Raw genomic sequence first — 13,106 nt, forward strand, 5'->3', positions numbered from 1 at the left:
ATTCCACCTTGCATAAACATGAGTAGATCTCTGGTCCTTGCGATGAAATGTACATGTACCAGTGGGTTTCTTAAGAGTAAAAATAGGGCCACTAGATAGTGACCTGTGAACTTATGGCTCTTAGTTTTCATCACAGCTTGATATTGAATTCTAAGACCACTTTACATTTACCAACTTATTTTCTTCCATTTAAATTGTTCCTATAGGGACTTCCCTGGCGGTCCAGTGGATAGGACTCTGCGCTCCCACTGCAGGGGGCACGGGTTCCATCCCTGGTCAGGGAATTAAGATCCGGCATGCAGCATGCTGTCGCCAAAAAAAAGAAAGAAAGAAAAGAAATACTAAATTGTTCCTATAGCAGGAGTGCCGTGCATATTGTATGAGTATTCATTGAGCTGCTTCGTGTGCGGTGATAACTAAGGCAGGATTCCTTCCTGCTGGAGGCTGGGGTTCAAAGGTGTAAACAAATAATGACAGTGGCAGGGGAGAAGTCTATCCTAGAGGCACAGGTTGAGGTCCCAGGGCTCTGGGGATGCTACCTTATTTCATTTTCACCTACGTCAAAGAGACTTACAAGAATTGATACTTCACAAAAACAATCACACAAGACAGGTAAACAGTTTAATCTCAGTACTTTTCACTCGAAGGCTGAGGAGGGACAGGGTTGTCCTCTTGGCACGAAACCGGCATTTAATAAACGTGGGCCCTTCCATGGCCTGCCACGTCGCACCACCTCCTGGGACCGTTTTAACGGTAAAAAATCGGGCACAAGAAAAGATCAGGCAATTCATTAACTTGCCTGAGAACACAGCTTACTTCAGGGCTGACCATTCTTTTCATTCTCAGGTAAACGTCCCCTGAGAAGTTTAGCCAAAAAAAAAAAATGTACAAGTTAAACCAGCCTATTGAACAACAAACAGGTTTTCCTCCTCTCCTTCCTCAGAGGGCATTAAAATGATAATGAAGGAAACGTTTTTAAAAAGTATAAACACCAAGGACAAGGAAAACAGGAGAGGGGACATGAGTACAAGGTCAGAAAAATGAAATAAGAAGTGCTGTGCCCGAAGAGGAAGCCCCAAGCCAGGACTGGAAAGGCAGTGGAGAGCAGGGATGGCCACCGGCAAGAGGCTGACCTCAGAGAGTCTCGGTGTGGCCCACAGCGGGGCTGAAGCCAGGCGAGGACCCCGGGGCATTGCCTTCCCTCCCCCTCACAAGGACACAACTGGGTGTCTGCCTGCCCCATGGAGACTCGGGGGATTATCCTCCAGAGAGATTGAGAGGGACAGCCTTTGGGATCCGGAAAACCTGGTCCAGAGCAAGAATGGAACAATGTCCAAGGTAGAAAACATGGAATTGAATGTGACATCTAGACCCCGGGTCCAAGTGGCACTTAATGAACTAGCCTGCCACCCTTTAGGCGAGAGATGAGGACATTTTTCTTGGGAAAAAGCCTCAGAGGACAGCCTTTCCTGTGCCAGCAATGCTGGAGTGCTCTCAAGGTGGGGGGATTCTCTGCCTAATCATCTGGAAACGAAGGCCACTGCTTGTCATGCCACACACACATCCACAGCTCTCCCAGCTTTAAAAAAATAATTTGGGCTTCCCTGGTGGCGCAGTGGTTGAGAGTCTGCCTGCCAATGCAGGGGACGTGGGTTCGCGCCCTGGTCTGGGAGGATCCCACGTGCCGCGGAGCAACTAGGCCCGTGAGCCACAACTACTGAGCCTGCGCGTCTGGAGCCTGTGCTCCGCAACAAGAGAGGCCGCGATAGTGAGAGGCCCGCGCACCGCGATGAAGAGTGGCCCCCGCTTGCCACAACTAGAGAAAGCCCTCGCACAGAAACGAAGACCCAACACAGCCAAAAATAAATAAATTAAAAAAATGCTGGCTTAACTCCTAGAGAGTTTCATTTAAAAAAAATAATAATAATTTATTGGGATGATATTCACATAACAAAGTGAACCATGTTAAATGGACAATTTGGTGGCATTCAGTACATTCGCAATGTTGTGAAGCCTCTTCCTCTATTTCAGCGGTCCCCAACCTTTCTGACACCAGGGACTGGTTTAGTGGAAGACAATTTTTCCACGGACGGGGTGGTGGTGGGGGAATGGTTCAGGCGGTAATGCGAGCGATGGGGGGGACGGTTCAGGTGACAATGTGAGCGATGGGGAGCGGCAGATGAAGCTTCACTCGCTTGCCCACCGTCCACCTCCTGCTGTGCGGACCATTACTGGTCCGGGGCCTGGGGGTTGGGGACCCCTGCTCTATTTAATTCCACAACATGTCCATCACTCCGAAGTAAACCCCCTTACCGGTACCCATTAAGCACTTTCTTCCCATTCTCCCCTTCCCCCAGCCCCGGGCAACCACTGATCTACGTTCTGTCTCCATGGGTTTATCTATCCTGGATCCTTCATATAAACGGAATCACACGTGACTATTTGTGTCCCCCATCTCTCATTCAGCATGTTTTGGAGGTTCATCCCTTTTGCCGTGTGTATCAGGATTTCACTCATTTTTATGGCTGAATAATATTCCACTGCAGGTATATGTCACAATCCAGGTCAGCTTTTGATGCTCAGTCTTGAATAAAACCAACTGGTAATCAGCATACATAAGACAAAAAAGAGAAGCCAAGAGAAATAGAAAAATGGAAACCAGAGGAAACAATATAATTCAGAGAACATGATAAAACTCCTAAAAAAGCAACAACTCAAATATATATCCTGAGAGATATACACACACACACATATGTATATATATTTGTATATATGTGTGTGTACACATATATATATACAGGTACACATACATATACAGGCTGATATGGCAGCCTTAAAATAAGAGGATGCTCTGAGAGAGATTAGTAAAAAAAAGTTGGCCAAAATAAAGCTAAAGGGTAGAAAATTAGAAGACAAGATTAAGGAAGTGTCCCAAGAGGTCTGATAAAGAGGCAAATTTTGAGAGAAAAAATAAGAGACTTAAGACAAGTTGAGAAGAATTAAGCAATGCCTTAACTATTCTGAGACAATAATGTGTCTTAGCCTAAAATTTTATACTCAGCCAAACTATGAGTCAAGGGTTAGAGGAAGGCCATTCTCCGACGAGAAAGGAATCAAGAAATTAGCTTCTCATGAAGACGTTCTAAGGAATCTACTGCAGGATGTGCTCCAACAAAATGAAAGAGAAAAGCGTGCGCCCGGGGAACAGTAGGTGTGAGCTGGCAAACAGCACGGAAGCTCTCCTCCAGCGTGGCAGCCGTGCCACAGACTGAGAGCTCAAACAGTCTAGGTTTTTGCAGGAAGACTGAGGGCTCCCAGGGTATCGTTGCAAAGCCAGGGCATAGATGCTCCGCCAGAAATTTCCACCGGCAGAACACATAGCCATCAAAAGCCCAGGCTCGCCCAGGAAAAGGTGGCATGGCTAAAAAGGATCTACATTTTTCATCAGATCCAAAAACAGTCAGCTTGCAGTTCAACAGGCATCTATCTCCCTGGGCGCCTCCTGTGATGTGGAATAGCTGGGGGCTCCTCATGCGGGTTAGTCTCCATTCACCCCTCTGCACCCACTCCCCACGGCTCTGCCCTGCTCTGTTTCTGGAGAGGCTACACCGGGGACGGTACCACCAAGCTAGTCGGCCTCTTGGCCTGAAATTGGATTTGGCCAAAGGGAAGCACTGACAGACTGTCAGGGGGTAGAAGGAGAGACAGAGACCAGGATACGTACCCTCCTCTCCCCCACGCCCATGCTGTTTCAGCAGCTGTCCTGTTTCTGTGGCCACAGCTCCTGTCAGGCAGCCCCTCTTCCATGGCAACCGCTCTCTCCGGGCTCCAGGACCGTTCCTGCCCACCCCCCCTCAGGCTCCACGGTGATGACTTCCCGGAGAGGGCTGTGAGCTCGTGGGTGCTTCACCCTTCCTTCCTGGTTCCCTACATCTGCCCAGAACTTTGTAAATAGTCCCTTTATTAAACTCTACTCAATTAAAACCTTTGAATGTGACATCTTTTTTCTGCTATAACACTCATAAACTTATAAATCATAATAGAAAGGGTCAGAAAGTTACAAAGGCATTAGTATAGTACTGTAGAAGATGAATTATTTCTTTTTTAGTCTTCGCTTCTGAGTTTATCAAATGAGTCGTTCTCATTTGAATAATTCATAGTGTGTGTGTGTGTGTCTGTGTGTGTGTGTGTGTGTGTGTGTGTGTGTGAGGGGGAGGAAGAAAGAGTTTGAGAGAGAAAGGAAAAAATTGTATTTTATTTATTTCAGGTTCTTGCAGTAATCAGATGGACTAAAAGATTCTTTCGTACCGGTGCTTAGAAACCATGTTTTAAATAGGAAGGTTACGCAATGTTTAATACTTGCTAACAGTTTAGTAAAGTATATATTCGGTACTTTTATTAGTTTGCGTAATGAACATGCTAGAAACTACCCTTTTATTATGATATAACTCATGGTACTCACTCTTAACAGTGCTGCTATATTCTCTATTCCTACACAAGAAAAATCTTAAGTAATAATGGTTGTAATCATAAGTAATAATAGTCATAATCATAATATACATATAATTTTGCATCATGACTTTTCCACTTAAAAGTATATCATGAGCATCTTTCCATGCTGCTACATAATTTTCGTAATCATTACTTGCAAATTCTATAGAGTACCTAATCATATGGATGTACCATGAATCACACACCACTGCCATTCCATTTTCTCCTAAGCCATTTTCTCATGATCTATATGAAAATTATTACTGTGCACACAATAACATCAAATAAATCTGATAGACATGAGGTCCTTCCTTGGAAGAGTAAACCTAGTTAGGACTAAAGTACGCTGCTCTAACACGTAGACTGACCTACAGGAAGGGCAGGCAGGTTGGCCAATGGTCTCTGTGTACAGAGAGAGAGAGGAGCCCTGCAGAGGAGTCTGGTTTCAGAGAAGAGGGAGCTGGGGACCCAGACTAGACCAGTAACAATCGTTGAGCCCCAGAGAGGGACAGAGCTTCTAAGTACAAGAGTTGGTCTGTCACCAGTGAATAGCACATGGTCTGTTTCACCAAATATCCATGAGATTTTGGGGGGCACGCAACCATGCTCTCTTGGGATCCATGTATCACAACGGGAGATGATTTTCCTGCCTCCGGGAAGAACACAGAGCACTGTCTCCGCTCCAGAGACCCAGTGAGGAATAGCATCCCTGGCATCCACACCTACGCCTCACCCCTGTGTGGGCCCTGAGGGCTTCGGGGAGGACAGCGCCAGCTGCAGGTGGCCCTTGTCGCAGCGGCAGCCCTGTGGTGCCTTCTGTAGCTGCTGGCAGCAGACACTTCTGCAGGGATGTGAAGCCAGAGCCAGAGGACTGTGGACTCCGCATGGTTGTCCAAGCAACCCTCCAGCAACTCTCCCAAATAATTAGGGAAAACTTTATGAGGCTGTCTAGCAGTTGGGATAGAATTAAAAAACAAAAAAGAAACCCAAAACACTACTTGTTGCTATTAATGTTAATTTAATTTTTCCTCTGGGTTAAGGTAACCTAGGGAAGATGAATTGTAATTTGCAATTTTTACATTTGGTGAAAGGCACGCAGTCACGACACGTATGTTCTCTGACCTCCTTGAAATACTTCACATAAAAGATGAAATAGGGGGCTTCCCTGGTGGCGCAGTGGTTGAGAATCTGCCTGCTGATGCAGGGGACACGGGTTCGAGCCCTGGTCTGGGAAGATCCCACATGCCGCGGAGCAGCTGGGCCCGTGAGCCACAATTACTGAGCCTGCGCGTCTGGAGCCTGTGCTCCGCGACAAGAGAGGCCACGATAGTGAGAGGCCCGCGCACCGCGATGAAGAGTGGCCCCCGCTCGCCACAACTAGAGAAAGCCCTCGCACAGAAACGAAGACCCAACACAGCCAAAAATAAATAAATAAATAAAATAATTTAAAAAAAAAAAGATGAAATAGGGTGAAAGTAAATGTATGCTTCAATGGAAAAGAGGAAAATATGGGGAATTTACACAAAGTATTCTCAAAGAAACATTTGCTATTAGACTGACCACAGACATATTAAACTTCTTTCAAAAAGAAAATTCCCAAGGGCTGTTTGGGGCTACATGGGTAAGTTTAAAAACAGTTCTAAGGTCTCATGACTTCAGTAAAGAACTTTATGTGAATAAGCCTCCAAAGAGTAAGGCTTCCAAAAGACAGATGCTGTGTAACTGCTCATTTTCTTGGCCTAAGGGAAGGTTGCCAGCATTCAACTTTCAGGCTGAAAGTCTGAATTCATTTATTTTATGGCTAAGATACTTGATATTAACGCAATATCTCCATCTAGTTTGCATGTCGTAGATAAGAAAAAAATCAAGCACAATACGTAGACTAGTCCCAAGGGTGGAGGGTTTTCCCCAAGTATATTTTATTTAAAACATGTGGACTTTCTTCTTTCAAAAAGAATATATTCCAAAGCATTGGAAGGACTGAATTAGGATGTTTCTGTTTGCAAGCAACAGAAATCCAATTTAGAACAAAGTGGAAGGATCCTGGAGTGAAAGGAAGTTGAAGCTGCACATGGCAGCAGTGGAGCTGGTCAGCTGGCCGTGGGGGGACTGACCCAGCTTGTATAACATCTTTCCTTAGTACAATGGTTCCTTTCTTTCTCGGATGAAGAAGGCCTTCTTCTACAGGGAAGGTAGCAGTAGGTCCTTCCAGAATAACATCAGCCTAGATCTGTTTGTTTGAAAAATCCTGAAAATGGCTTTGATTGGCTGGTTTGGGTCACCTCCCATCCCTTGACTAGGCACTGCGGCCGAGGACATGGTGTCCTACCTCTGGCCCAGTCCCAAGTCTGCAGACCAAACAGAAGATGGGACCATTGGTAGGACAGCTCTGAGCCAGGCTGGCTCTCCGTTTGTGACTTACAAGAACAGAGGTGAAGAAAATAAAGGAAACTTACTGACAATCTCATCACTCTCAAATGAACAGTTTTGAATGAGCGTTCTATTCTGGTTTGCCCATTTGCAGACACATTTTAATGTACAATATTGTCTTAGAGCCCCTTAAAAAAAATACATGGTTTTGAAATCTATCTGAAGAAATAGGCCTAAAAATATAGAAACGATGTTCATCTCTTGGGGACTTTTGAGGTCTTGCCCTACCAGAAGGACTGTTTCTGTTCCTGAAATTCCTGAAGAAATGAGATACAACCCCATGTCTCTGATGGTCTAGAATATCAACTGGTATAAAATATCAAATACTATCAATATATTACTTTAAATGTCTACACTACTCAAAGTAGACATTTAAAGTAATATATTGATAGTATTTGATATTACTTTCAAGTACTTTTTCAAGTGCTTCAAAGTACTTACTTTCAAGTGCTTTTCAAGTACAAGGTCTGATTCAAGTATAGGCCTGCATTTCCTTTCATGGGTTTGTTCAGCAGCATATTGAGAGCCTCTGTAGACCAGGACTTTTCTAGGCTCTGCAGAATTGTAATAAACGGACCAAAGCTCCCTGCCTTTGTGGAACCAGTACAACATGTGGAATCTAAAATATGATACAAATGAACCTATCTACGAAACAGAAACAGAATCATGGACATAGAGCAGACTTGTGGTTGTCAAAGGGGGAGGGCGTTGGGGGAGGAATGGAGTGGGAGGCTGGGATTAGCAGATGTAAGCAGTTATATATGGAATAGATAAACAACAAGGTCCTACTGTACAGCACAGGGAACTATATTCAATATCCTATGAGAAACCATAATGGAAAAGAATATTAAAAAGATTGTATATATATGTATAACTGAATCATTTTGCTGTACAGCAGAAATTAACACAACATTGCAAATCAACTATATTTCAATTAAAAACAAATTAGGAATGAAGGGGAAAAAAATCCCAGTGTAATAAGTAGGTAGACGTTCCAAATGATCAAAAAAATATTTTTAAAAGAATTATTCTAATTCTTTATAGTGTGAAATAAAATTCATATTTTATGGCAAGACAAGAAAAATTTAAACATAAAAACTTTTCTCTGCCCTTTGGCCTCCTCTCTCCCCCCACTGTTCATTGTGTATCTGCATCATGAATCCACCAAACCTTCCCCATCGGCAGAAATACCAGCTCGACCATCAACAGCAACATTCTCATCAACAAGATAACTCCTTAAAGATAACATTCCTTCTTGATTTTGTAAGGGATCACGATGACACTTAGATCTGGATTGTGTAAACTGTCAATAATACGTCATTTAATGTACAGCCCTCTATCTCAAAAAACTTATACAACTGTGCCTTGACTTCTAACGAGCGGAACAGTTCTCAGAGCTTTCTGAGATGCTCTTCCCGGGTTATAATCCTCAAATTTGGCTTGAATAAAATTTTCCATTTCTTTCTTAGGTCGACTGATTAATATTTCTTCGACAACGGTCACTGTATCTTATGAAAATTCATAGAAATAAGATATTTATGGTAGCCAAGTAGGCCTCGGCAAGAAACTGAAGGACTTAGCAAAACAAGACCTTACTAATTATTTTCTTAAAATGATGGAACAAAATATTCTAAAAACAAAGACCTTTGCTTATCAATACATTGGATAAACAATTAGGTTTGGCTAAATTATTTCCTCTCCTCAAATGAAGGACCTTGAAAGTGTTACCCGATATAGGAACAACAGTTATGTAGCCTTTATTTGCTGATATCCTGATTACATAAAAACCTCCACTTTCATAGGGAACAGACAGTATAAAATGAAAGAAAAACTTTCATTTTTACCAAAAAAAAAAAAAACTTCGATTTTACAATTTTATTTTTCTCATTTGGCATGTTCTGCTATTAACTTTATTATTCTTCTCATTCTTCTTGTGCTTCTTCCTTCTTTATTCTTGCATCCTTGTATTTTCAGTTTTTCTTTTTAAAAGACGTAAAGTCTATGAATTTATCTGTGAGTAAAATTTTGGCTGAAGCGTATCAGTGATCTTATCTTCTAATTATGTTGTAGTTGTTTCCTCCTTGCTTCCACAGTTACTTAGCTTGGCGTCTTTTTATTTCTAAGTGGGATGTGGTACCTTTGAATACTCTTTTCTTTGGGGAATTTACTGTTATTTTTCTTTGTGCCTTAGTACAGTATATGGTCAATTTTTTGAACTGCCTGTGTATAGGCTAAAAGGCGACAGAGTCTCTGTTTATGAAGACACAAAGTTTAAAATATATTCCTATTGACCTAAGCCTATTACTTATTCCTGTCTACTTCATGTATCAAATTGAAAGTGGGGTGACAAGGCCTTCTACAACTGTTCTGTTCATATCTTTTGCATTATAAGTTTTTGCTTACATTTTAATACTACGCATTTAGAATGTAAAGAATTTAACTGTTATATTTTCACTGTGATATATTCCTTTTGTCAAATGTAGAACATTTGTTTCACATAAAAAGAGTATTTATGGGAATTCCCTGGTGGTGCAGTGGTTAGGATCTGTGTTCTCACTGCTGAGGGCCTGGGTTCAACCCCTGGTCGGGGAACTAAAATCCCACAAGCCTCACAGCACAGCACCAACAAAAAGTGTATTTATGACAATTACTGATGTACATCTTTTCATCTAACTTGTTTTCATTTTTACTTCTAGTCCTTTCCACCTATGATTTCCTCATTCTTGTTCTAATTTTATTTCTCATTTTCCTGGCAAATATCTTTAAATACCGTATTCAGGGAGGTATCAGGTGTCAGGGTTTCCAAATCTTTGCCCATATATGAATGTTTCCTATTTCTTTCCAAGTTCCATGGCCTAGGAAAACACATCAGAGTCTCCAAACCTCATGTCTCTCTGAAAATTCCAACATGATGCTTTGGGGTCATGCCCTCACCCCTCAGCTGAGTATCTCTGCTAAGGCAGTGCCGTGTGCCTACACGGTGTGCACCCATCAGTTCTGTCCCTGGTGTACCTGGAACTGGTAAAAGTTTGAGAACCAGTCTTCTAGAATTTAGTGTCATTGACAAGTCTGAGGCTGACTAAGTTGTGCTTCTGCATGAGCAACCCGACGTTCTGTCCTGTGGTACCCGGAGGGCCTGGGCCAGGGCCATCCCTGTGACTGGTGCTGGATGGCACTGGGATTGGCAGCCCCTCCAGAGAGAGCCACACGCGCTGGGAGAGGGAGTTCTCTAAACAAACAGCAGTGCTGTTTCTAGAAGTGGGGGCAGGGAGGCCAAAAGCAGCCAGAAGCCACACGAGTCCACCCCAGGCAAGCTGACAGGAAGGAGATTTCACGAAAGCGAGTGTGGACCCTCTGTGGGATGTCTTCTCAGGATCCCAGCAAGAGTTTCCAGCTTCTGTGACTTAAATTTCATGGACTAAAATGAGGTAATTGTCTCGCTGTTGCGCCTCATTTCTCTATCTAATTAATGTATACTGTTTACTTAGCTTGGATAATATCTATCAGTTGTACAGAACACGGATGCGATATTTTTTTGCGAAAGGACTTGGGTAATTGGAACTATAGAAGATTATATTCACTTATACATTCATGTTGTCACATGGAGCAGACTTTATCCTGAGGCTGGGGGTGGTGGGGAATTTGGAATTCCTTTAACATCTCTTGAGTGTCTTCTCGTTGCTATTTTTGTCGTGGTCCGAGCGCAGGTTGGAAAAGAATTTCCAGACACGAGGCAGAATGTAAGGAAGATAGAGTTTATTAAAGAGAAGAGTCGCTGCAAGAACAGCGGGCCGACCTCCTGGTAGCCAGGGAAAGTCGACACTGAGCACGGGTTGCTTGTCTGTTTTTATAGCCAGGGAACCTGCAAGTCATCGGCTGACTGGGCAGAGTATGTATACTTTCAGTGTGCTGAGCGGGAGAAAAATGGGGCAAACGTCTTTCCGTATATGGGATGGGAAAGGGACGGGGCAGGCTGCTTGGGAGGGCTCTGGGACACTGCAATGGTCACATTGTGACAGAGTGATAGAAGTCCTGTAACTCTTTGTTCAGGCAGTATTGGCCCTTTGAGTTTATCTTGTTCTTTGTCCTTGGGACACACCACCATTTTCTTATTTTCACAATATGGAACAATTCGTTTCATGTAAAAAAAAATTTTGTTTAACACAATTATTTAGATGTGTATGTACTTCTTGCGCCATAGACCGAGTTTAGCATGAAGTGTAACTTCTTTACTTTGGAAGGGAAGGGGGCATTTACTGGTAGGCACAGCAGGGCTAACTGGAGAAGGGAAGCAGAGTTAAAGAAAATAAAATTAAAATAACTAAGGGAAAATTCTTACAACAACAAATGAATTTTAAAAATAGGATTAAAAGATACCAATGGCAATAAAACAAGTAACTTCAACTGAAATCATAAATAATATCAACTAAAAAAATAAGTTCAAGTAAAACAAATATGTTCAAATAGAACCCATTATCGGCCCAGACGTGGGTGACCAGCACACGTTCCCTGCTCTGCTGGACTGACCGTGTGAGCACAGAGCTCCCTGCAAGGACGCCTAGAGCCTCAGTGGAGAGGGAAGGCCGAAGCCAAGGTCCATACTGAGTTTTGGCGTCTTCCACTCAGAATGTCCTGAACCATAAGCCAAATGGATTCCCTAAATCTTTTCCAAACTTATTGCTGACAAGTACATCTTTTCCCATCCTATACTGTTCAGGTGTTTCTATTTATAAACCAAGGACAGGGCTTTGTTTTTACCCCTAACAAAAGCTTTGTTTATTTTAGCCACTGCTCTCCAGAATCTGTTACAAAGTGCCTTCTTTACTTTACTCCAAGTCTCTGGCAATCTACAAATGTCACTTTCCATATCCTCCTCCAAACATCTGATAAAAATAAACAGGACACAACTTTTTAAACTGTAGTTTTAAAGTAATATATACATTTGTAATCATAAAAAAATGTCCATTTTTTCCAGTGTTTATAGAGAAAGGAAAACACTACATGACCCTATTTCTCTGATTTTTGTCGGGGGTGGGGTGGGGATCGTTCAGCTGGAACTGGTGAGAAGAGCTCTTCTTGGGTGTATGGGAGGGAAGGTAGGGATGAGAGCACCCCCTCTGAGGGTAGGGCCGGAGGGTGAGGGCTTCTGCAAAGGGGTCCCTGAGGCCGTTGTCTACACTATGGTGAAGGGCGGGAAAGGCCTAGTCAGATACAAGAGGCCCTGACAAAGTCCCCAGCAAGGAGGTTTCCTCCTTATGTCGCTGTTCATGCTGTTTTTCTTTTTAGCTACATATTAATATAAAGGACGTGGAAAAAAATATTTGTTTTGCAACATCGTGGCCAGAAAAACCAAAAAACTGCAGCAAAAGCTTGATGATTTTATAACAGAAGACAGGCTCAGGCTGTCCACCTCCCAGAAAAAGAAAGAGAGGAAGCAAAGATGATCCTTCCTGCCTCATCACACTCTGGAGAAAAAGTGAACTTGCCCCTCAGTAGACCACCTTCTTGGCACAAGAGGGAAGAACTAGGAAAAACATTCCAGAAGTTTCATCAACATACAACTGTCTTAGCCATAAAGAATGAAACCAAATACAATAAAGTTGAAAAATCAGCATTTCTAAACATTTCACTTCCATGCAGATGTAACTAACAAGCTACGATCACTGTAGCTACAAAAACAAAAAAGAGACACAAGCTGAAGACAGTCTGATTTTTGCTTTATTGAATAGTATCCCACATCCAATATTTACAGACACAATTAAATGGAATTTATAAGCCTACCATGCAGAATATTTTTAAAAATTAATCTGAAATGACTCTTAATGGAAATGATCAATTCATACGTGTGAATACAATAATTAATTCATCATTTTTCAGCCAATATCCAAGTCGATTCATTTCATAAAAACTCTATTTTCAAGAAGAGGAAATATAAAAAAATTCAGAAAAATATTCCCGTATCTAGTCCTAATCTTCCGGTTTTTCTGTAAAAGAAGTCAATAACGATTATAGACACCCTGGCCACCGTGAATTAAATACAGACTTTCTCAACTGCATGACTACTTTCTTTAATGCCATATGTAACTTTTAGCGTAGAAGAGCTACTCTTCTTTTATCGTATTTTCATGAGAGGTCTAAATATTTTTTTTTTTTAGGTTTAAAAAGAAATACATATCCAAATTTAA

This window comes from Balaenoptera acutorostrata, chromosome 14 (assembly GCF_949987535.1).
Source record: "Balaenoptera acutorostrata chromosome 14, mBalAcu1.1, whole genome shotgun sequence".
NCBI classification, from domain to species: domain Eukaryota; kingdom Metazoa; phylum Chordata; class Mammalia; order Artiodactyla; family Balaenopteridae; genus Balaenoptera; species Balaenoptera acutorostrata.